The sequence below is a fragment of the Podarcis erhardii genome (genome assembly GCF_964252035.2).
Source record: "Podarcis erhardii genome assembly, chromosome: 9".
In the NCBI taxonomy this organism is placed as follows: Eukaryota; Metazoa; Chordata; class Lepidosauria; order Squamata; family Lacertidae; genus Podarcis; species Podarcis erhardii.
The window spans coordinates 74,877,952-74,901,648 of NC_138512.1; the positions used below are offsets into that span (position 1 = coordinate 74,877,952).

At 44.4% G+C, this 23,697-nt stretch overlaps 1 protein-coding gene and 2 long non-coding RNA genes across 6 annotated transcripts in view; 1 reads left to right on the top strand and 2 right to left on the bottom strand.

Moving 5' to 3' along the window:
- The window catches only part of LOC309350495, a 122,730-nt gene that overhangs the window by 95,287 nt on the left and 3,746 nt on the right, over positions 1-23,697 (bottom strand). The window lies entirely within an intron of this gene.
- On the bottom strand, positions 458-8,303 carry LOC309350416. 2 transcript variants are annotated; one of them, XR_014160337.1, is made up of 4 exons: positions 8,202-8,303; positions 3,013-3,168; positions 1,387-1,544; positions 458-1,011 (listed from the first exon to the last, which is right to left on the bottom strand). It is a non-coding gene; the product is annotated as an uncharacterized lncRNA (long non-coding RNA). The 2 variants fall into 2 exon arrangements; XR_014160338.1 differs by having other exon boundaries at positions 1,387-3,168.
- The window catches only part of PTPRA (protein tyrosine phosphatase receptor type A), a 138,167-nt gene continuing 122,765 nt past the window's right edge, over positions 8,296-23,697 (top strand). For all 3 annotated transcript variants that reach the window (XM_081876786.1, XM_081876787.1, XM_081876788.1), the window contains exon 1: positions 8,296-8,386. The gene's annotated coding sequence lies outside the window, so the exon portion shown is untranslated. The remainder of the gene's footprint in view (positions 8,387-23,697) is intronic.

Sequence of the window (23,697 nt, forward strand, 5' to 3'; positions counted from 1 at the left end):
CTTGGGAGAAAAGCATTGACAAACCTGCGCTGGTTTTCCCAGTAGTGATGTATGGAAGTGAGAGCTGGACCATAAAGAAGGCTGATCACCGAAGAATTGATGCTTTGAATTTTGAATTATGATGCTGGAGGAGACTCTTGAGAGTCCCATGGACTGCAAGAAGATCAAACCGATCCATTCTGAAGGAAATCAGCCCTGAGTGCTCCCTGGAAGGACAGATCCTGAAGCTGAGGCTCCAAGACTTTGGCCACCTCATGAGAAGAGAAGACTCCCTGGAAAAGACCCTGATGCTGGGAAAGATGGAGGGCACAAGGAGAAGGGGACAACAGAGGATGACAGTGTTCTCAAAGCTACGAACATGAGTTTGACCAAACTGCGGGAGGCAGTGGAAGACAGGAGTGCCTGGCGTGCTCTGGTCTATGGGGTCACGAAGAGTCGGACACAACTAAACAACAACAACATAGCAGTATGAAAACGGAAAAGTGAATCAAGCTATCACAGCCCTTCTGTGGTTTTCGGACTTTGGCTGTGTATGCATTACTGGCTTAAAATGCACTAAGGTCCTTTCCGCTCTCCACATTTCAAATTGAGGGGTGGGGGAAAGTATCAGAACACAGTATTTCTATAAAAACACATACACCAGGATTGAAATGGATTGTGCCTCCTGTTGTGTCCACATGGTTTCAGAAACCATCAATGGGAGCTCACTGGATGCAGAGTAAACAGACATAGCTTTTGTCTTCTTCTGGGAGGACCTGTTTTCAATCACTGCAAAAATGTGGCGCCTTCCCAGTTTCCACTGAAGGCTGTGTGTCTGGGTGCTCTCTTGGGCTGTTCTTTTTCATTCAGCTCTGGGGTGTCCTCAGAATCTGCAAGTGCACCAAGCTACCTGATGAAGGATGCAGATGTCACCCAAGGATGATTTTTGCATATGCACAGTAGCAAAGTCTACTTTTAATTCAAGGATTTGTCTGGTGTGGCAGTGACAGCCAAGTTTTTGAGGAAGAGCCACTAAGAATATTCAAAAAAGTGGGAAAACAGCTGTAAGATGCTTTGCATTTTAAGAACCTTCCTACATCAGCTTTTGCCAACCAGGGGCCCTCCAAATGTTTTAGACTGCAGCTCCAGAACATCTGGGGACCCTCAGGATGTCAAAGGGTATCCTACATTTTGTTGTTCTTTACTCCAGAATTTTACAGTTCCACATAATGGATGGCTCCTTATTTGAGAAACACAATGACCCCTTTGAACTCTTTAGATCAGAAAACAAAAACATGCCTCACTGCTGCAGTGTTGTGTTTTTGATATTTCGATCTGACAATCCTAGCAAAGAGACCTGCAGTTCAGCAAACTGCTAATTACCTCTGCAAACAAGCTACTAATTACCTTTCCCCCTCCAGCCTGTGGTCCGAGGTTCAGTTTGTCTTGGAAATGCATCCAGTTTGTTCTTGAGTGGTGGCTGAGTTTGTTCTGATGATCCGAGTGAAATGCAAACTCCTCATGGAAGAATGTGGCAGATCAGATAGAGGAAGGGTTTTCTGAGCCTTTTAAAAAAAAAATCAATGCATGCTAAGCCATTGGCTCGTTTGCGTGCAACGCTAATTCAGGCTCTGTGGTTTATCTTGGTTTACTGAGGAGCAGCATGCTTGTGCACACTGCACAATCGACAGCCCCCTTAGTGCAAGCCACAACTGCGAGCCAACCTGGTTTGTTGCTGCCTTGCTGATCTTGTGTTTGACAGGAAGCAACAAACCATGGTCCCTGGTTCAGACATAAGGGGAGGCCAAGGCTTCCTGGTATGTTTATCTCCCCTGCTCCCAGGAGAAGGAATGAAGCAAGAGTGATCAGGCATCAAATCTTACCTCTGCCATGAACTCACTGGCTGGCCTTAGGCAACATACCCACCAACATTTCTCTGATGAAAATAGGGATGCCCTATTCCATAATAATACCCTTCCAACATATATAAAAACATAACATTAAGCGTAACATTAAAAAGATGAATTAAAATTGGCTAACAAGAGATAAAACACCAGTGACATCTATTTGGTTTTTTATTTAGCAATGTTCCTATTCACTCATTCTGTTTTTGGCTGAAAGATGCTGTATCTGGCATCCACGAAATTATCCCCTCCGAGAGTATGTGACTGTTTAGCATGTTCTTAAAGGTTTTAAATATATATGTTTTGAAATCCTATCTTTAATTGTACTGTTGCATTACTTCAGTGTTTGCCGTGCTGGGTCTCCACTGGTAGGAAAGGTGGGGTTTTATATACGGTACAAATTCTACATGCATTCATGCAATTCTCTGTCCTGACACTAGGTGGCAGAAGGGGCCAAGAGGTTTCCACTTCCAATTCCAGAGGATGGGAGGGATTCATATGCCATCCAGTGAAAAGGTGGGTCATCACTGTCGTACCCCTCCCCCATAAAATCATGTTGATTTTACAGACTGGGTTCTTTGTGGTATCATTGGTTTGACGGTAGCATTCACCTTTCCCATTAATATGATGCAATATATCTTCATGCAGACGTAAGAATGATGTCACAAACTGGAGAGATGTGGGGGAAACTGGAGAGATGTGGGGGAAAGTTACAGTCAGGAAGATGATGTGTTGCCCTGTTCTGCTCCTGGATCTGACTGGGACAGGGGAGGTATTTCTGGGGAGGGCAAGACAGACAGAGCCACTGCTGACATCAGTGAGGAGCTGCGAGCTTTCTAGAAAACCAGAACCTGCATAGACTGTGCTTGAGTTAGATTTGTGCTTGAGCTTGTTTTTCTTATGTACATAAGCACCATAAGTGTGCTGGTCAAGCCAGTGGCCTGTTCTCCTGTTCTCACAGTGGCTAACCAGATTCCTATGGGGAAAATGGTATATTGTATTGCATAAAAATCTTCATACTGCACATTTTGAGGAAGTTAAACCTGATCTTAAAAAAACATTAAACTCATTCCAAAAAAAGATTTAAAAAATATATATTCAAAAAATAATAATAATTCTCTTTCCCCACCCTGAAGGCTTTCACATCTCTACATCCAGATAAATTCCACTGGACTCATGTAAGGTTTTTTTGTTTTTGTTTTTTGAAAGTCCAAGCTGATCTTCTGTATCGACGTTTTTAGATTACTCTGGGCAATGAATTTCTGTGTTGGTGATGCCTCAGTTACTAGAAGAAAAGAGACAGCGTTATTATTATTTTAATGCAGTTCTCTTCCAGAAAACCACATAAGCCATCACTGGTAACTTTTATAAATATGTATATACACAAGCTCAGTTCTGAAGCTGCTTCCAGAAATGTTTTAATCATTTAATAGCTCTGGGACTTTGACACTGATGCACTCCTCTAACTGTCACAAACAAAAGAAGAGTCCTGTCCCATCAGACCAGAGGCCCATCTAGTCCAGTATTCTGCACTCATAGTGGCCAAGCAGATGCAACTGATTTTTTTTGGACACAGCGTATGAATATTAACATTTCCGATAATTTTATCTGCCTTTTATTTAGTTGGAAATTCTAATAACCTTCTGTTGAGGCAATGCCACATGGTCTGCAAGCCTGCTGTGTATGCTGTTTTTGTATGCACTGTCTTTGTTCAATAGCGTGTGCTTCTGTTGCAATTCCACCATGAGAGCATAGGCCAGCTTCATCATTTTGAAAAATAAACTCTTGTAAATACTAATGCACCCCCTACTTTGCATGGGATTAAAATGATGCATACAAGTATTTCTGCTTATGGGCAAAGACAGGTGGAGGTGGGAGTAATGTTTTGTCCTAGAACTTTCAATAGAGAGACAGCCGAGTGCCGTATTAGCACCTCAGTAAAATGGGACGCGGGTGGCGCTGTGGGTAAAAGCCTCAGCTCCTAGGGCTTGCCGATCGAAAGGTCGGCGGTTCGAATCCCCGCGGCGGGGTGCGCTCCCGCTGCTCGGTCCCAGCGCCTGCCAACCTAGCAGTTCAAAAGCACCCCCGGGTGCAAGTAGATAAATAGGGACCGCTTACTGGCGGGAAGGTAAACAGCGTTCCGTGTGCTGCGCTGGCTCGCCAGATGCAGCTTTGTCACGCTGGCCACGTGACCCGGAAGTGTCTCCGGACAGCGCTGGACCCCGGCCTCTTGAGTGAGATGGGCGCACCAACCCCAGAGTCTGTCAAGACTGGCCCGTACGGGCAGGGGTACCTTTACCTTTACCTTTAAAAGGCTGAATAGCAGAGGAGGGTGGTGAGTTTTGATGTATAACATTGCAATTGTTAGGCCAAAATGCTGAGCTCCACATATTATTTTTGAAAGAAAGAGGAGAAAACCTTAATGGAAATATTTTCCACACCAGATGCACTCTGCGCCGTCTGCTATTATTCTGTTTGCAGACTACTTCCACTAACTGGTTTCATATACTGCATTGCATTTGCGTTTATCTCCCACCCTTTTCTCCACGGAGCTCAAGGTGGCTTATGTGGTTCTCACTCTCCTCATTTAATCCACGCAACAACCCCGTGACGTAGGTTAGCTTGAGAGTGAGTGACTGGCCCAAACTCAGGACCTGTTCTGACACTCCGACTGCTACGCCACCACTGGTGAAATGTGCAAATTTCACAGGGTCATTTTGAGTCCCAAACTTTGCAATTAGGGGGAAATTGATAGTAACAAATTACCAAAATGTTGGAGTTTCCAAAACTGATTTTAGGCTGTGGCTTTAAATGCGCCCTGACAAAAACAAAAGTATAGGAAATTTTAATGAGAAGCTTTATAACCCAAGGTCAGGTGGACTATCAGTCACATGATTCCACAGATGGGATGCAACCGCTCCCCTCATCCCTGGCCACTGGCCATGCTCGCTTGGGCAGATGCGAGCCGGAGTTCAAAACTTCTGGTGGGCACCAGCTTGGGGAAGGCTCGCCTGATGACCTCTAACAGCTTTAGGCAACCACCAAAGCGCAGAAGAACACTGACCTTTAGTCCCTTCCCCTTCGCAAAATTGCCAGAGTGCTGGCAGTGCAAGATACCCTCCGGGGCTGCCTTTATCACATGCTGCCACTTCTGCTTTTGTGGCTGGTCATCACATGGTGTTGCAAGGCGATAATGCCGCAACAACATCAGCAGGTTTCCTGGGGGTGAGCTCGAGTCTGCTGCCGGGGTTACAGACGTATCATGTGGATTTGTCTCTGGATTCTAAGAGCGGAGTGGCAAAAAACGGGTGGCCAAACTAGGCATGATGGGAATCACGTGAGCGGTTCTCTTCTGTTGTTTTTTTAACCATATAGCAGCTGTGGTGGGTGGGTGTTAATCTTGATCAGCACCAGTGGATGTGCAAGAGGGGATTTAACCCTTTGCTCCCCACTGTTCCTATGTTAGTAGAGGATGGGGTGAGGAGGCAAAGTTTGCAAAGACCAATGTGACTGGTGTCAGAGCTACTTTGGCCATGAGGTGTCTGAGAGCTGGTGTCAGGGACTGAGTGGACACTGAGCAGTGGTGGGTGGATTCTGAGGAGGGGGCACTGGGAGAAAGGGGGTTGGGACTGACTTGGAAGAAGGGAACAATGATCTGGGGGAGCCTGTTAGAGCCAAGAGTTAGAGGAAAGAGAAGCTGCAGGACTGGAGAGTGAAGAACAGGTGCAGGAGGAGAGAGAGAGGTCAGGCTGGTGTAGAACCAAGAGCTTCCATGCCTCCACCTCCTGCTGCACCTCTCCTGCTCCACTGGCTCCCAGGACCAGTCGAGGAATGAAGAGGGAGGAGCAGAAGCTTTGGGATGCAAGTCTCATCAGCCCCAGTCAACACAGCTGTGGTTCAGGTACAGATGGTACGGGAACCAAGCAGGTCCTGGCAGCTGAAGAATCTTCAGTGAGGGTTGCATGATATACGATATATGATATCTTTATTGTCATTGTCCCATACAGAACAATGAAATTGAAAAACTACATAAAACATTCAACCCCCCCAAAAAACTCTGAAACACCATTTAAAAATACAATATACTATAGAGACTCCTTATGCTGCGTTTAGAACCAGAATTGCATTTGCATAGAAACTGTTTCTCAGGCGGCTAGTCCTGGCCTTTATAACCCTATACCTTCTTCCAGAAGGCAGAAGCTGAAAGAGGTCATTTCTGGGGTGTGCACTATCCTGCAGCTTTCTTATGGCACCTGGCAGCATAGATTTGATCTAAGGTGGGAAGAGTGCACCCAATTATTCTCTCTCCAGTCATTACAACCCTGGACAGCATTATTTTCTCCCTGGCCGTGCAGGTCCCAAACCACACACAGAGACCATAAGTTAATACACTCTCCACAGTGCAATGGTAAAATGCCATCAACAGGTCCTTTGAGAGATTGTTTTTCCGGAGGATTCTCAGAAAATATTGATGAAGGAATCTTATTGATGAAAGAAAGTTTCGTGCATGCACAGGGCATGTCCCACAACACTGATGGCTTCCAGAGAGTGTACATTCTGCTCTGGCATGTCTCATTAGTGGGTGGGGGTTGCAGTCATGCAGCTGAAATTCATTTCCTAGTGGGTGGGTGAGGGGTGAGAGACTAACAAGCAAGAGTCCATGCGCTGAATGAGGCCAGCGTTACACACAGCCCACAGTTCTGTCCAGATACATTTGGGGAACTCTAAAGCGGGCCGGATGTTGTGCTTGCAAACAACGCTCTCCAGGAGCAACAGTTTCCTTTATGTTTGTCACCTGAACTCTGTATGGCTTGTAGAGAGGGAGCTCTGTTGCGTATGGTCCGGACTGCTTATGGAACATCGGAAGCATGGCTGTCTCCAGCTGTAACTATGACAGAATTAGTGAATCTAGACAGACCGAGAGCTAGGTAAAACAGGGATAATCTGGCTGCATAGCTTGCAACCTGAAGCTTCCTTACCAGCAAGAAATCCTTCATTAAAATAATGCAGTAATAATATAATAAAAATAACGAGCCCCCATCGTACTGCTGCTGAAGCAGAAAAAGAAACCAAAAAAAGTGGGCCTTGCGCAATGCTGTGATTCCTACAAAGGGTGTGTGTGATAATATGAATAACATTTAGTAGTATCAACATATTAAATAATTATATAATGCTATAAGAAGAAAAATGAGCCCAATTCGGCTGCTTCTGCAAGCAAGAAAGTGGGCCTTGTGCAATGCTGCGATTCCGACGTAGGGGTTGCGTGATCATAATATCAGTATTAATAACAACACTCTTTAGTACTAATAATATCTTATATAACGTTAGAGTAAGGATAATGCTGCAAGAGCAGAAAAATAAACGAATAAAATGGATAAAATGCTGCGATTCTTGCAAAGGGGCTGCGCGTAACATATAATAATCATGACAATAATAGTAATCACAATGAGCCCCCGTCGTGGCGTGGCGGCAGCAGCGGCTAAACTAATAATCCAGGTACAGATAGGTAGCCGTGTTGGTCTGCCATAGTCAAAACAAAATAAGAAAATTCCTTCCAGTAGCACCTTAAAGACCAACTAAGTTAGTTCTTGGTATGAGCTTTCGTGTGCATGCACACTTCTTCAGATACACTGAAACAGAAGTCACCAGACCCTTCTATACCTTCTATGTACCTAGAAACTGTGAGCTGTACCCAATGCTAGCCACACTCACAACAGACCCACTTGAACTGCATGGGCATAACTTAGGTTCACTAAGTTAGTCATGCTCATGCATTTCAATGGGTCTACTCTAAGTAAAAAGTTAGTAAATGGGTCTACTCTAAGTAAAAAGTTAGTTAGGGTATCTGAAGAAGTGTGCATGCACACGAAAGCTCATACCAAGAACTAACTTAGTTGGTCTTTAAGGTGCTACTGGAAGGAATTTTCTTATTTTGTTTTAATAATCCAGGAAGAGGAGCGGGGGGGGGGGAAATCCTTCCGCCCCGCCCCGCCCCCCCCACCGAGGCCCGCAGAACCCGGGAAGTGGGAGGAGCCACCCTGGCGCGCCGCAGCCAACCAGCGCCGTCCTCTCGGCCGCCCAATCGGCGGGCTCCTTCCAAGCGTCGGCCCGTGGGCGGGCCTTGGCGGGGGGCGGCGCCTTCTCCGCGGCCTCCTCCGCCTCCTGTGAGGGAAGGAAAGGCGGGCAAAGCGAGCGGGCGAGGCGAGGCGAGGGAGCCGGGCGAGGCGGGAGCTGGCGCGGCCGTGAGGGGAAGAGGAGAGCGCGGGAGAAGGAGGATTGCCGTCCGCTGAAGCCGCCGGTCCGCCGCCGGGAATTTACCTCAGGCTGGGCTAGTCGCCTTCGCCGTCGTGCATGGAGCGGCACCGCGGTGGCGAGGGCGGCGGGCAGGCTCGGGAGCCGCCGCTCAGGAAGGGGAGGAGCCCGCCCGCCTCGGGGCTCTGAGGGAGAGGGAGAGAGCGCGACCCCCCCCCGCCCCGCCCGACGGCCTCCGTCGCTTGGCAACCGTAAGTCTCCCTCCCTCGGAGTCATCCCGCCGCCTGCTCCGCCCCCAACGCCCGCTGGCCACGCCCACAGACGGGGCGCGCGAGAGCGTGCTTAGGGGGATAGCAGAGGGCCGACTTGGGATAAAATACCGGGGGCGGGGCCAGGCAAGCCCCGCCCCACAGAATCACATGACGAGGGGGCACATACTACTGTATTTGAGTGGTAGTGCCCATCAACTAGGGGAAGGGCGCTGGCCCCCTCACATTTTTTGGGGGGGGGGCCGTTGCTGAAGGCACTTTGGCCCCTATGATGTGAGCATGTATGTGTGTGTAGATACATATATGTACAGTATATGTATATGTATATATATATATATATATACACATACAGTGGTGCCTCGCAAGCCGAAATTAATCAGTTCCGCGAGTCTCTTCGTCTTGAGGTTTTTTCATCTTGCGAAGCAAGCCCATTGACGGCTTAGCGCTATTAGCGGCTTTTAGCGGATAAGCAGATAAGCTGCTTAGCAGCTTAGAAAAAGGGGGGGGGAGGGAAAAAACCCCGCAGGAACTCGCAAGACATTATCGTCTTGCAAAGCAAGCCCATAGGAAATTCGTTTTGCGAAGCGCCTCCAAAACGGAAAACCCTTTCGTCTAGCAGGTTTTCCGTCTTGCAAGGTATTCATCTTGCGGGGCACCACTGTATTTGTGTGTGTGTCTGAAGGAAAGTTAAGTTGGTTATTAGCCAACGCTTTCCCCTCCGCTTCAGTCATTTTTCGGAAATGGACTGTCGCCCCCACCACACCACCTAATAAGCTATAATTCTCAGATCGCCCCCACCCCATAAAATAATATCCCCAAATTGCCCCTCCAACGAGCTATAATCCCCAAATTGCTACTCCAATGTGTTGTACCAGTTTGCCCTCACCCCAGTGAGCTATTACTGTACCCCCCCTAGATTGCCCCTCCAATGAACTATAATCCCCAAATCGCTCCCACCCAAACGAGATTGCCAGCTTTCTTTTAATAATAATAATACTTCCATCCTAGTAACTTTTTACTCAGAATACAGTAGACCCATCTGAAATGCAGGGGCATGGCGAACCTTACAGTGAAGTGAAATTTTTCATTCCTATGCATTTCAAATGGGCCTGTTCTGAGTATGGCTAGCATTGGGTACAACCCACAGGTGTTTTTTTAAGGTTGTATTCAACTAACTTTTTACTTAGAGTAGACCCATTGAAATGCATGAGCATGACTAACTTAGTGAACCTAAGTTATGCCCATGCAGTTCAAGTGGGTCTGTTGTGAGTGTGGCTAGCATTGGGTACAGCTCACAGTTTCTAGGTACATAGAAGGTATAGAAGGGTCTGGTGACTTCTGTTTCAGTGTATCTGAAGAAGTGTGCATGCACACGAAAGCTCATACCAAGAACTAACTTAGTTGGTCTTTAAGGTGCTACTGGAAGGAATTTTTTTATTTTGTTTTGACAGTTTCTAGGGTTTGTGGAAGCTGAGATATGAGGCAAAACATACAGGCAACATACAGGCCTCTCTTTTTGAGAGTCGAAAGCTGGCCTGCCCTTTCTCCTCCTCCTCCCCCTTTCTGGGTCCCCCCCCCTCACCCAGCCACTGGAAAAAAGATTCCTGTGAATGGATGCCCAGGCTCCTCCCCCTTTTTCTATCTTAATTGTGGAATAGGGTTTGGGAGTTTGCTTGCTTGGGAGGAAGTCTCCCTGGTGCTTACTCCTAGGAAAGTGTGCATAGGGCTACAGGTTTAACCTCCTCTTGCTTTTTATTTATGCAGCTTATTTTTTCCATATGTGATAAATGAGAAATTATGTTTAGCTTATTAATTGGTTTCATGCACAATGTTATGCTCTGAACACTTCAGGAGAAGAATACCCTCTTCATGTTACTTGCTTCAGCAGTTATTCTTCCTCACTCTGTCTCCATTTGCTTGAATCAATAAATGCATATTGATCTCTGTTTAAGGGCTGAGTTTAATGGAGGAGAGTCTTTAGTGCCTGTGTCCCTCTCCTCATCCCCTTCTACAATGTCATCTTCCCCCCAATACACTGTGGTTGATATATTGGCATAACACTTCTCTATTTGGGTGATAGTGGTGGAACTGGGTTTAGAAAATGCCCCTTGCTGTGGCTTTTGTTCTGCTTTCTGAGGTCATTATTAGACTAGATATTCTGTTCTTCCTCCACATGCTTGAAGAAGTACCCTTCAGTTTTACAGGCCCTTTCTTGTCTCCTTCTTGGAATGTAGGGTTCTACCAGCACAGGCTACTTGAGTATTGTCTACTCCATGGGTAGGCAAACTAAGGCCCGGGGGCCGGATCCGGCCCAACTGCCTTCTCAATCCGGCCCGTGATGGTCTGGGAATTAGTGTGTTTTTACATGAGTAGAATGTGTCCTTTTATTTAAAATGCACCTCTGGGTTATTTGTGGGGCATAGGAATTCGTTCACACCCCCCCCCCGAAAAATATAGTCTGGCCCCCCACAAGGTTTGAGGAACAGTGGACTCGCCCCCTGCTGAAAAAGTTTGCTGACCCCTGGTCTACTCATATGGGCACCAGCTTTTCAGGGTATCCAGCAGATAACATGGTACTTTTGCTGGAGATTTCCAGGGATCAGTGCTAGGACCTTGTGCATGCAATAAATGTGCTCTGCTATTGAGCCCTGGTCCCTCCACATTAGGAGGTGGCCTTCAGCCTCATAGACACTGTGTGCTATAAGCACCTTGCGGTGCTCCTCTCCAAGTAGATAATACATCACAGCTGTGGAATGTATATTCGGTCCCAGAGAACTTTATGTTGTAGGACAGCATGCAAATGTCATAAGATGAATACACAGGGGTGGGGAAGTCTCCTGACTGAAGAGCCACTGCCTTTCAGTATAGAGACAATAGATGGACTAATGCCTCTCTGTAGATCAATGGCTTTTCAGAATGGGTTGTGAAATACAGTGTTTCAAGATATTGTTATGAGTTACATTATTAACTTGTTACTCTGTTAAAAGGCTTTAGCTCCAGGATGGAAAGAGAATAATTTTAGTGGGAAATAGCAGTGCTACTTTGTATGCTTGGATGACCTAAAAACAAAAAAACGAACAAACTAGGAGCCTTTCAAGCATATTATTCCTGCAACATGGTGGCAAGGGACAATACGGCCTCAAGCTCCTAGACTCACTTGTTCTTATTCACCATGATTTGAAATAAATTTCCAGTGTGTAAAAGCAGAGAAACTTCTCAATCCATGCAGACCTTCTGCTTTCTGAATTTTGTGAAATTGCAGAATGGAAAGCCGTGAAGCTTTAGGGTCAAAATAAACTTTGAGTTATTCTGGACTTTTCAAGGAACTACTGTTTATGAGGACATGAATGAAATAAAAATGGGTTTGGGATAGCTAACTTTGATGCTACCTGTAACACTTACGGCCTGCTTCTGTACATGCTTTATTCAAAGTGAGTAGAAGCAGAATCTGCAACAAATGTTTGGTATATAACTCACCAATAGAAGCGCTTTCAGAAAGTCATGCTATCCTATATGATGCTATGAACTGCAAAGGGCTCAAGCATCACAATTCACATTGCCTTCTCCCCACTCTTCCCTTTGTGCTTTGCTTTTTGATTGTTTCTCCCATCTGACACAAAACATTCTTGGGCTTGGAGGCTACTGAGCATGCTCAGTCCACATTGGCCTGGTTTGGGGTTGTTGTTGTTTTTAATGAAGGTGCTGTACTTTTGCATATCCTGCTTCACCCAGACAAAACTTAAATTTTCCTCTTGCCAGAACCCGGCCACCTGAGTTTGCTGTTAGAAGGCATAATGAGCCTTCAGCTCAACTTCCTTGTAGAAAAATGTTGTGCTTTTGGACTTTCTCCAAAATTAAGGGTTTCTTATGATGATGTATGATAGTGAAAAAAACTGAATTACTGTTTCTAAAACCTGATGATTAAACTTGGTTCACTAAAATATTGCTTTCATTTTCTACCTGTTCACTTTATTTGCCTAGCTAGCTAAAACTAAAATGCACCTACATCCTTAGGGTGCAGCAGCTTGTATCTCCATTTTATGTAATTATATTCATAATTGTTTTATAATTATTGTTTGAATAGATGTAAGGTGTGTACGCATCTAAATTTCACAAGTAAACCAATTGGCACAATTTTAGAGGCTAAAGTAGCACATGAAGCGGTTGGCACTGATTGCTGAAGTAAACCACCTTTTGGATTGGAGCATGCTCTCATTATATCACGGATTGCTGGGATAAATGTGCACAGAGGTTTATTTGTGCTAGGTAAGAACATAGGAAGCTGCTTTATGATACGTCAGACCTCTGGTCTTTCTGACTCAGGATTGGCATCAGTTCTCCAGGGTTTCAGGCCAGGATCTCGTGCAGCTCTAGCTGGAGATCCTGGGGATTGAACCTTCTGCATGCAAGGCAGATGTTCTACCATTGGGCTGTGTGTTACACATTATAGCATAGGTGATGATCATATGTGATGGTCATATGGCAAGTTGTAGCTATAATTGTTCAAAGTTCAGACAGAACAAATTTTGTGGTATGTAGTCAGATGCATGGGCTAATATAGTTAGTATAATGCACAACCCTGGGCACAGCTCACTGTGGAAAGGCAGCATAGAAGTAAATTAAATAAACGACTTCAAAATCCAGCATTAATTATCTCAGTCTTGCCTGAGTTACTTGCCTGCTAGCCAGCAGCAAATAGTTAAGCTGCTGTACTTTGGAGAGCTGGCTTATTTTGCTTCTAGGCCTGCTGACCTGCGACACATAATCTAAGTGCGTATGGACAGGTGGGCTGCAAATGTTATTTTAATTGGATTACTGGTTATATGGTGAAATGTAAAGGAGGAAAAATTATTCCGGTTTAGCCATTCAGCCTAAAATTGGGAGGCCATACCTGTTTTCGTAATAGAAAGTGGGGAGATTCAGCTGTGCTTTGTAAAATGCTCATATTTAACAACATGCCCTCAGTTTGTTCTCAGATGGATCTACAGGAATGTGGGAGAAAAGGGAAGGGAATGTGCTTGTATCTGAGAAACAGGCAGAAATGTACTAATAATGCAATATACAATTAGAATTACCGTACCTTTTTCACTGAGGGGTGTTTTCACTGAGTGGATATAAAGATATTTGTTTTCCTGGCCTCATATTAAATTAATTCCTTAAAGGGAGTATTTATAGTATGGGCTAAGGCATAGCTTAAGAAAATGCGGCCCCTCCTGATCCCCAAAGTAGCTGTTCGGGCAGGCTGTATTTCATAGCAGGATGAAATCTGGCTTATTCTCTCCAAAGCTGATGTTCCGGAAAAGATCTAGGCCCCTGGAGACATATTGCAGATCCAAGGTGGTGACATACGAGCTGTCATGTCTTCTGACTTCATTAAAGGCCCTGTCTTTTCCGGAAACGTCTTGGTTCTGAGTGTGCTTAGTAGATGGGGCTTAACCAGCGCTTTATATCTACAGTGCTTCATGAACAGCTGTAATGGTTTTCAGCAAAATGCCTTTCTGATTGCAAGAGATTGTGACACAAATGCTCACTCTGTCAGGATTGTGGAACTTGGGGTAGTTCTTGCTTGTATGAATGAGAGAAAACGGTTGCACTGCTTCTGTAGTATATCAGTTTTAAGCAGTGAAAAACTCTTGTGTATCAAATACAGTTGTTGCTGATCTCTCTTCACATCCTGGCAAACCGGATGTCGCCTTTCACATTTTATCCTCAGTCTGATTAGTTCATAGTTGCTTTGCGAATAAATAAATCAAACGTTACTATCTCAAAAAAATAAAATAAAAAAATTAATGGCTAACATATGCAGGCTAATGGTACACTGATGGATTGATGATGGGGGGGGGAGGAGAACCCAGCTTCCAGTTTACAAGGGACTTCCTTATCTGTTCATCTGGAGGCACCTCTGGACTCAGCACTAGTGACCAACAAAGTAGCTCTTACAAGCCAGATTTTATAGCATTCACTGTAGAGTAAACATGTTCGCCTGTCCTCAAAAGTGTAGGGCAATAGTTCCTGATCTGGCCAACAGGCTAGATCATTATCTCCTCCACCTCTCCTGGGTCACGTCTGACAGGTGTAGGAGTCTCCAATCACCTGCCAATTACCTGATGTCAGTGTGGTGTTAGAATGACATCAGGTGACCTTTTTTTTTTTGCATGCAAGGGCCTTCATAAGCCCCTTTCAAATCACTGGACAAGATAGCACTTTAGAAGCCCCTTTGAACCAGCTAATGAGAACAGTGCTCTTCAACTTTAGTTTCCAGATATTGTTGGACTCTCATCATCCTAGAAAAGGTTACCTGATGGTCAGGGGTGATGGGAGCTGTAGCCTAATATCTGGGGATGCAAGATTAAAGAACACTGGGTTGTTTTCCATCTCCCAAAGCATAAGAACTGGATGGGCTGGTTTGCTGTGCTTTTTATGTGTGTTCTAAGGCACCTACCATGATTTTCTAAGGCACATACCATAGTAAGGTTTCCTGACGTAGACATTTCTAAAATGTGGCTTGCCAAATTACACCCTCACTATTGCCCTGGCATCAAAATCTCATCCTGTCTTCCAGCTTTCTGTGTGCCTCAACTCTGCATGCAATGTTTGTGTTTTCATGTTGACACCATTCTCCCAAGCTCTAGGGACAGGGTGGCTTAGAAATGGAAACGTCTCTCTTTTTTTGCTAAGTGTAATTCCTCCAGCCTAGTATGATCCCTTAGGGGAAAGGTGATTTGGCATCTTTAGAAAAGCCTTGCCTTTCCCATACTGCCCTATTGAACATATGCAACTGCCTTTTATTGAGTCAGACTACATAGTGCAAGAATAGGGTTCAGAGAAAAAGATCAATTCTGCACCTGTTGCTATATGGAAGAATCACAAAGGCAGAGCGCCTAATGGGGTAGACTCATATAGTCCTGGGCAAGATTATGGTGTAATGATTCCCATCACCCTTCCCCTCTGGATTTTCCCTTCATGTAATCTGCTTCATCCCCCCCCCCCAGAACATAGGGTAGCCAACATGGTGCCCTCCACATGTTGAAGGACTAACTGCTAAAGATTCCATCATCCCTACCCACTGGCCAAGCTAACTGAGGCTGATGGGATTTGAAATCCAACAACATCTGGAGGGACATCAGTTCCCTGCCTGAAACCCTGCATCATATAGGCAACAGCCATATGATTAGTACAGTGGTACCTTGGTTCTCAAATGTAATCCGTTCTGGAAGTCCATTTGACTCCTGAAACCATTCGAAAACCAAGGCACAGCTTCCGATTGGCTGCAGAAGCTTCCTGTTCTCAAGCGGAAGCCATGGCAGATGTTTGGCTTCCAAAAAACATTTGCAAACCGGAACACTTACTTTCATGTTTGTGGTGTTCGGAGCCGATTTATTCGGCAACTAAGCCATTCGAGAACCAAGGTATCGTAGCACAGAAGCCTACAAAAACTACTATTCTACAAAAATTACTAGCATGCCTGAATATACACATTATTTATGTAGCCTTCTGAAAGTAATTCTTACTCCCAGCAGGTGAGTAGTAGTTACTTAAGGTTCGTTTAACTATTTCATATATTTAGATGCTACTTAATACCAGAACAGTCTCTTAAGTGGTTTAGAAGAACAACAATGACAAAGGCACCCTATGTAGAACAAACAAACTTTTAAAAAATAAAAGCGCCTCTTTGCCCTTGGCTTTTGATGCTTGAGATGCATATTTTAGCACCCACCATATTTTTGTGATTGTAAGTTGTTTTAAACTGCTTTCAATTTTGTGTTTTAGTTGTTGTCACCCACCCTGGCACCTTAGGATGGAGGGCAGGTAATAACAATATAATACCAGAAGAAACAATCAAATCCCAGAAAAGCAGAAACATAGCAGCACACTTCAAAAACAGAGTCAGGGAAATGACTCAATAGCTTGCCCACCAAATAACTGCAATGTGGATGGAGGATTAGGGAGAGGTATGGTCAGCAGCCATCTGGGCCCCACCCATCTCCAACTATATCTCTTTCTCCCTGCCATTACTTACCATAATCTCTCCTACCCATAACCAGGAATAGGAGCATCATTCCTTCTCTTTTTGCCCTATCTCTTGCCGAGGCACATCCTGATTTATGTACGGCACTCACCACACTAACATGTACACAGGACGCCCATCTTCCAGTCAATTTACCTTCTCGAAGCATTCACAAAGCTTGTATTTATGTGGTTCCCAGTGGCTCCAGAATGGTTAATATGACCTTATTGGACTAACTACTTATAACACACACCAATTCCATGCTATTTGGAAAGCTGCTGAAATGGACTATCATTTGTTATTCATCCAAACCACCACCTTGAAAGTGAAACTTGGTTGAGAACAAGCCTTAGCTTTAAAAAGGAAACAATGACCTCGCTTGTGGAAATGCATAAGGGGTTTTCCTCTTGTGTTGCTTTTTATTACAGTTAATTGTGGAGGTTGCCTCGAAATTCCTGGACAGATCCTATCATTGTATGACCAATATATATGGTACCTATGCATAGGTATGGAAATGAAAGACACAGTAGGCAATAGAAACAAAACATGCACTACAAACTAAGTTTTGGAATTACTAGATTCTTTTGGTGGTTGAGAACACTACCTTTTTGCAATATACCGTATTTTTTGCTCTATAAGACTCACTTTTCCCCTCCTTAAAAGTAAGGGGAAATGTGTGTGCGTCTTATGGAGCGAATGCAGGCTGCACAGCTATCCCAGAAGCCAGAACAGCAAGAGGGATTGCTGCTTTCACTGTGCAGTGATCCCTATTGCTGTTCTGGCTTCTGAGATTCAGAATATTTTTTTTCTTGTTTTCCTCCTCCCAAAACTAGGTGCGTCTTGTGGTCTGGTGTGTCTTATAGAGCGAAAAATACGGTAATGGCATTGGACCAAGAGCAAAACGGCATAAGTATGTAAGAGTGATGGGCTAGGAATCTAGTTGGTCACAGAAGTGACAAAACTAGATTTAGTTATGGCTTCGCATTTTCCGTCATTCTTTTTGGCACACAAGCAGCTGCCTTATGCTGAGTCAGACTGTTGGGTCCATCTAGTTTGGTAGGTGCTACACAGACTGGCAGCAGCTCTCCAAGATTTCGAGCATGGAATCTCTGCCAGTCCAAAAGATGATGCTGAGATTTGAACCTGGGGCCTTCTACATACAGTCAGATGTTCTGCTCTTGAGCTATGGCCCTTCCCCACATCTCAGCTGTTGCCCTCCACAACTCCCTCACCATATCTTTCTCTTCATCTTGGATCAAGTTTTCACTCATAAGCAAAACCTGTTGAGGGGTGAGGACAGTCTTCTAGTTCTTGCTGTGTGTGCACATACACATGTGCTGATGTACTCCCATGTACTGTTCCTTCCAGACATTTGTAGAGAAGCCTGCTCCACTTCCAGTTAGTAGTGCTTGACTGGGCGGAGCAAAAGTCCAGTTCAGATGTAATTGACTTATTTTTTTTATATTCTGGGGTGTCATCCAGGGATGGAAAAAATGACAGGAAGGAAGGGAGTGATTCTTTTCTCTCTTTCTCATGCTAAATATAGAATGACATTAAAACCTGGGAGCAGCAGATATTGGCGTGAAAGGAATTCTGGCCCATTTTAATGTTGTCTATTTCCATACTTGATTTGTTTCGAGGTGCTGACTTTTTGTTGTAAACTGAATGGGTCTGGCCCTGCCGGGGGCCTCTGGGGCTAAACTATGCTGTGTGCAGTGTTCTTCCAATGCTTGAATTTCTGTGTTAGGTTAGGAATTGGTAACCACTTTTCTCTCTCCCTCCAGCTCTGGGAAAGTTTGAGAATGTACCGGATGCTGTGAAAATGCTTGTGGGTTTTCTTTTCTGTTTTTTGTCTGGGGATTTCTAGAAGAGAGAGGCATAATGGGAAGGGAGCGGATGGCGTGCATGGATCACTAGAATCTGCCATGCTTAGTGCTACAAAACAATTCAGCAGATGCAACGGCAGGAGTTGTTGGGGATTTTATTTATTTTTTGCTTTTGTGGGAAAAAAGCTTCAGGTCAGTCTTTCTAGAGGGAAAGTATTTGAAATTTGCTAGCAAAAACAATCTGTCTTAAATTTCTGAACGTGAATAGGAGTTACAGTTTCAGCTGCATCAAAGATAAATGGGTTTAAGAATTAAATGTGCATATACCTCTAGTTCATAGTGCAGCTAGTGTCCAGCTTCCAGTGGATTTGCTGTCGGCAAAAAGAGCAGTCGGGTTCATTGGGCTCCTTTTCTGATCCTGATCAGAATGCACAGGAAATGCATGTGCATTCAGTGTATTGACTGAATTAACTTTTTTATTTGTCATGAAAGCCAGGCAGTTGAAACTGTGTGTGCCTTACGACTGGAAACCAGGAGTGCTTATTGTTAGCCATTTAATAAGCTTACCCTTTAATAAGCTTATGCCATTTTTATGCATATGTGTAATACTTGCCAGTTCTGTTCAGGCCAGACTGAGGCAATGTGTTTTGTTTTCCCAGTCATATTATGGACTTTTAAGTTGTTTCTGTTGTGGTTGTTGCATAGGTACATATTCTGCATTTGGAGTGGGGGGCATTGTTGACCAATGTGGAGTTCTGGGGTTCATGGTCCACCCTCAGTAAAGTTCACACTGCCTCTGTAGTTTTGCAGGATTGCTTGCAAACCAGACCAGCGTATTGTTGACAAATTTTAAAATACCTTCTGCTCTATAGGCTTTTATCATTGTAAGTTGCTTTGAGACATTTCGTTACAAGTGATGAATAAATCCAATTAATACTGTGACTGCTACCACCAATAGGCAAGCGGAAATGTTGTTTCTGAATCAGCAGTCTATCTCATTTCACAGATAATACTCTTTGGGGTGTAGTTCTGACCTTTTGTAGCTGATGTGAACTTTTCTACTGAAATAGTCTTAATTCCATTCTACCTCCAAAGATAGCATATGTGGCTCTTTTACTTCTCCACGTATCTTTACAGCAAACCTGTGGTAGGTTAGGCTGAGAGATAGAGGACTGGCTCAAATTCACCCAGTGAGTGTCATGTCTGAGCAGGGACTCTATTCCTAACTAGATAATGAAAAAGTCTTATACTGTTGTTCATTATAATGGATTTCAACATAGTGTCATCAGTTCACACATATGCATAAGAAATCCCAGTACTTTAGATGTGTTTGGCAAATTGGATTTTATCTGTAGTACCACAAAATCACTTATTAAAACAAGTGCCAGTAAATTAGATAGCATTACAGGAATATGAAAGTGACTTCTGCTTGCCAACAGAATAAAAAGAGCAGACATGATCTTTTTAGTCTCTATCACCTTGAGGTTTTTTGTCCACATTGGAGAGAGGTTGCCTAGATTTGTCTGTAGGACATACCGAAAGGCAAAAATGCCTGCTCTCTTTCTACTGATGCAAGTTAGTATTAAAAAGTACAGAATGGGAGCACACAGAGGTGTGGCCTTTTCCCTGCTTTGCTGATGCTTAACAACCATATACTGTCTGTTTTTGACAGTCATGGGATCCTCCCTTGGCCTAAATGTCCTGTAGAGTAGCTGCGGGTTCTCTTTTGTTTTCAACTGTGAGGACATTCTATGAATGGGACCTTTATAAAGCAGATTATGGTGCAGGTCACATGCAGGTCCAGTTTGGCATCTCCTTATAATTGCGACTTCACATTGGTATTCTGGTAATTTAATAAAGGAAACTTAAGGAAACTTTGCTAGTCCATGCAAGGGGAGCAGTTCTTGTGTTCACTGCTGCTTGAGTATATGCAACCATGTGTAGCAGACGAGTGTCCGTGGTTATCAGCATACATCCTAACCTGTGTACAAAGGGCTGCTCCAGTTAAATGCTATTAAACTTCTTGAACAAGGAGGGAAGGATTTATTTTTTTAAAAAGGGAGAGCTTTTGAAAATAATTTCACATTAACTCTCACCTCCTTCTGGAGCAGCCTGGTGTATCTCATCAGTTTGACAAGCAAATGTGCAGAGCTTTTTTTTTATTATGTACATGCATTACTGCCAACTGGGGGAAAGGAATATTAAATGCTTTTATGGGAGACTGCACCCCCCCCCCCGAGATGGAGTGATCATCCCCCCAGGAACAGCTGATGATTCCCACAGTCCAGGTATTCATAACCACCTCCTAATTCAGGAGTTCTGTGCCCCACCTGGGAGAACTGTACCAAGCCTAAATTGTAATTTGATAGCATTTATAAACCCCACTCCTTTACATCAGGGTGGGGAAGTGCACAACTTTGACAGTGGGTTGGGGCTGCCACCTATCCATCATCTGATATCTATATGCCATTGGCTAGTTCAGAGGTCAAGCCGGGGTGCCAAGAAAGAATCTTCTTTTGCATATGTGGGTGTGGTTAGACCAAAATGTCCTGGCAGCCAACCTCTGAATCCTGATGGGACTAATTGCTCCACCCCCTCATTGACCTAGTTCTGCCCAAGATGCTCAACGTGCTTAGGCCACGGGTGGGAACCTCTGGCCTGTGGATCATTAATCTGCTCACCCTGCTTGCAAGTGGTACTACCAAAGGAGGAATTGGCAGCCTCATGACCAAAAGTGCATGTTATATAGCAGGGGTCTGTCAGGGAACTGACATCAGAGCGAGAGGTGGAGGCAAGGCTCCAGAGCGATGCCGGAGAGGGGACCAGCAGGGGGGAAGGAATTCAGCATAACACCAGTAGAGAAGAGAAGGAGATGGAGGATTTGGAGACAGGGCTCCAAGACCCTTCACCAGAGACTAGTGGGGAGAGCGCTGACACGTCTCTGCCTTCCCCTTACTTGCGCAGACAAGTTCCGCGCAGGGAAAGTAGGAGGAGACTTGGCGTCAAACAGCTCTTATGCTGGAAGAGGTTCAAGAAACGCCCACTGACGGATGCTGCAAGCGACTGACTGGCCACGGAGTGTGGGCTGTCAGCCAAGGCATGGTGAACCAGGCAATCTAACTGAAATTGAAGGCAACTTACGCACAAGTAACCCCTTACAACCATTACAGGTCAGCAAACTTTTTCAGCAGCGGGCCCGTCCACTGTCCCTCAGACCTTGTGGGAGGCCAGACTATATATTTTTTTTAGGGGGGGGAATAAACGAATTCCTATGCCCCACAAATAACCCAGAGATGTATTTTAAATTAAAGGACACATTCTACTCATGTAAAAACATGCTGACTCCCGGACCGTCCACGGACTGGATTTAGAAGGCGATTGGGCTGGACCCGGCCCCTAGGCCTTAGTATGCCTACCCATGTTATATAAGATTGCTTGTGATAAATTTCATGTGTGTGTAAGGAAATGTAGGCGTATGTGTGGGTTTTTATTTAAAAAGGAAATGCAGATGGGGGGCTGCCTATTTTGTTCGTAGCAGAGAAGGAAAGTGTGTTCAATCCTTTCTACTGCATGATTTTATCAGTTAGAAGTCCCCCTAGAGTGATATTTGCTCCAAGGAGGCCTATATTTTTTCTCTAGGAGGCAAACAGCATCTTGGGGGTTAAATATAATTCCCTCCTCCTGTTGCTGTTATGAAGAAGTGGGCAGCCTCCCATAGCTGCCTCTGCCTTTCTTTCGCTCCTAATGTTTAGTTTGGCCCTTAGAACTATGCCTTGGAAATGCATCTGTCCTGCTATGCTCAGTGTAATGTGGCTCCCAGTTTGTCCTTAGGATTGCAGCCACAGAAGGGGTTTGCTGTTGGTTAAGGGGGAAAGCAGTGAAATGTTGCATTCATCTCTTAAGCTTCGATGACTCTTATGGAATTCCTGTGTGTGAGGTTTTGTTTTGAGTGGAGAGCTCAACAGGAAGGCCTCTCGGGGAAGGGTGTGTATGGGTTCGGGGAAGGTAGAGTGTTTTGAAACAAGGGAAAACATGTAAGTTGATACAACCAGCAGAAAGCTCTAGGATAACCCCCCCCCCCAAGGGGTGATGTCTGCTGTGCATTCACTACGGGCAATTACACTGCATTGTGGTGTTGTTTTTAAAAGGGAATCGTAATGCACATCTGTTTTCCAAAAGAGAACTCTGCTATCTCATAGGGACAGTCATATTTTTTAAAGCATTGATTCAGTGTTTCTGATTTCTGTGTTTGCTGGTTAATGGTAGGACACTATAAAGTGATTTCTCCCATTCCGATTCTGACCCCTGCCTTCCCACCATTTTTCCAAACTAGGCCTGAGGTGGTAAGTTGGTCACTGTACAGCAACTTGGAAGTGGAAGGATCCAGTGGGTCCTTTTAATGGCTCGTTTAGTTTGGTATCCAATGGAGCTGCAGCCAACAAAACAAGTTGGTTAATAGTGTTGCAAGTATCAATTATGTATGCCCTAGATTTTGCAAAATAGTCTACATTTCAGCTCCAGAAGGGGAAGAAGAGTTTCAGGATACATATTGTGGAGATGCATGTTTACCCATGCTCTCATGGGTATAACTCTCTATACACAGGAAAATGGCATGACCAGGACATAGAACACTGGCATGCTATTTTTATATGGAGGGAGGGTTTTGTATTTAGACAGTAGGGTGCATGTTTCTGGCAGGGGGCAGACATAATCTGATATATAGTACGTACCTGTCACAACCTCTTGGGATCTTGCTTCCAAATTTTCTGTGTTTAAGGAACCCATTCTACTGCGATTTGTGTTTATTTAAAATGATTCTTTAAAGAGTTATGGGCAACATATTCAGGTGAATAGAGGGTCCTGGACCTTTCTTGTAGGACTTCATTCACTTTCATTCTGCAGACCACCAGCGGTCTGCGAGTTTCATTCAGCAGGTCCACCTTAAATATTTATATTGTTTTTTAATTGTATTTTTAAGGCTTCTTTTATTTATTACATTGTATTTTATTGTATTACAATTTTAATTCTATGGACTACCAACTGTAATGCAAAGATAAAAGAAGTATAGAAATGCAATTGAAATTCATGCAGCGTCTAGCACAATGTATTGCAGTTGCTCCAGCAGGCAGAAAATATTTTAGGCAGCCCGCCAAAACCCTAAGCAATTTTCAAGTGATCTATGCAAAAAGTTATGGAGCCACTGTCCTAGAATGTTGCTGTGGCTGCAGAAGTGGAAGTGTGGTGGTGAGTTGCCTTTCAGGAAAACATCACCCCCCAGTGCTGTTATTTTCAGTAGATAAATCATGATGAGTTCCTGAGGAACCCCAGTATTCCCTGGAACACAATTTGAAAATCATTGCTTTGAAGCTCAGATCACCAAAGCTGTTTCTGGCAACTTATCCTTTGTAAGTATTATTTTTCTTGCCCCATATACCTACTCCATCCTTAGTGACTTCAGA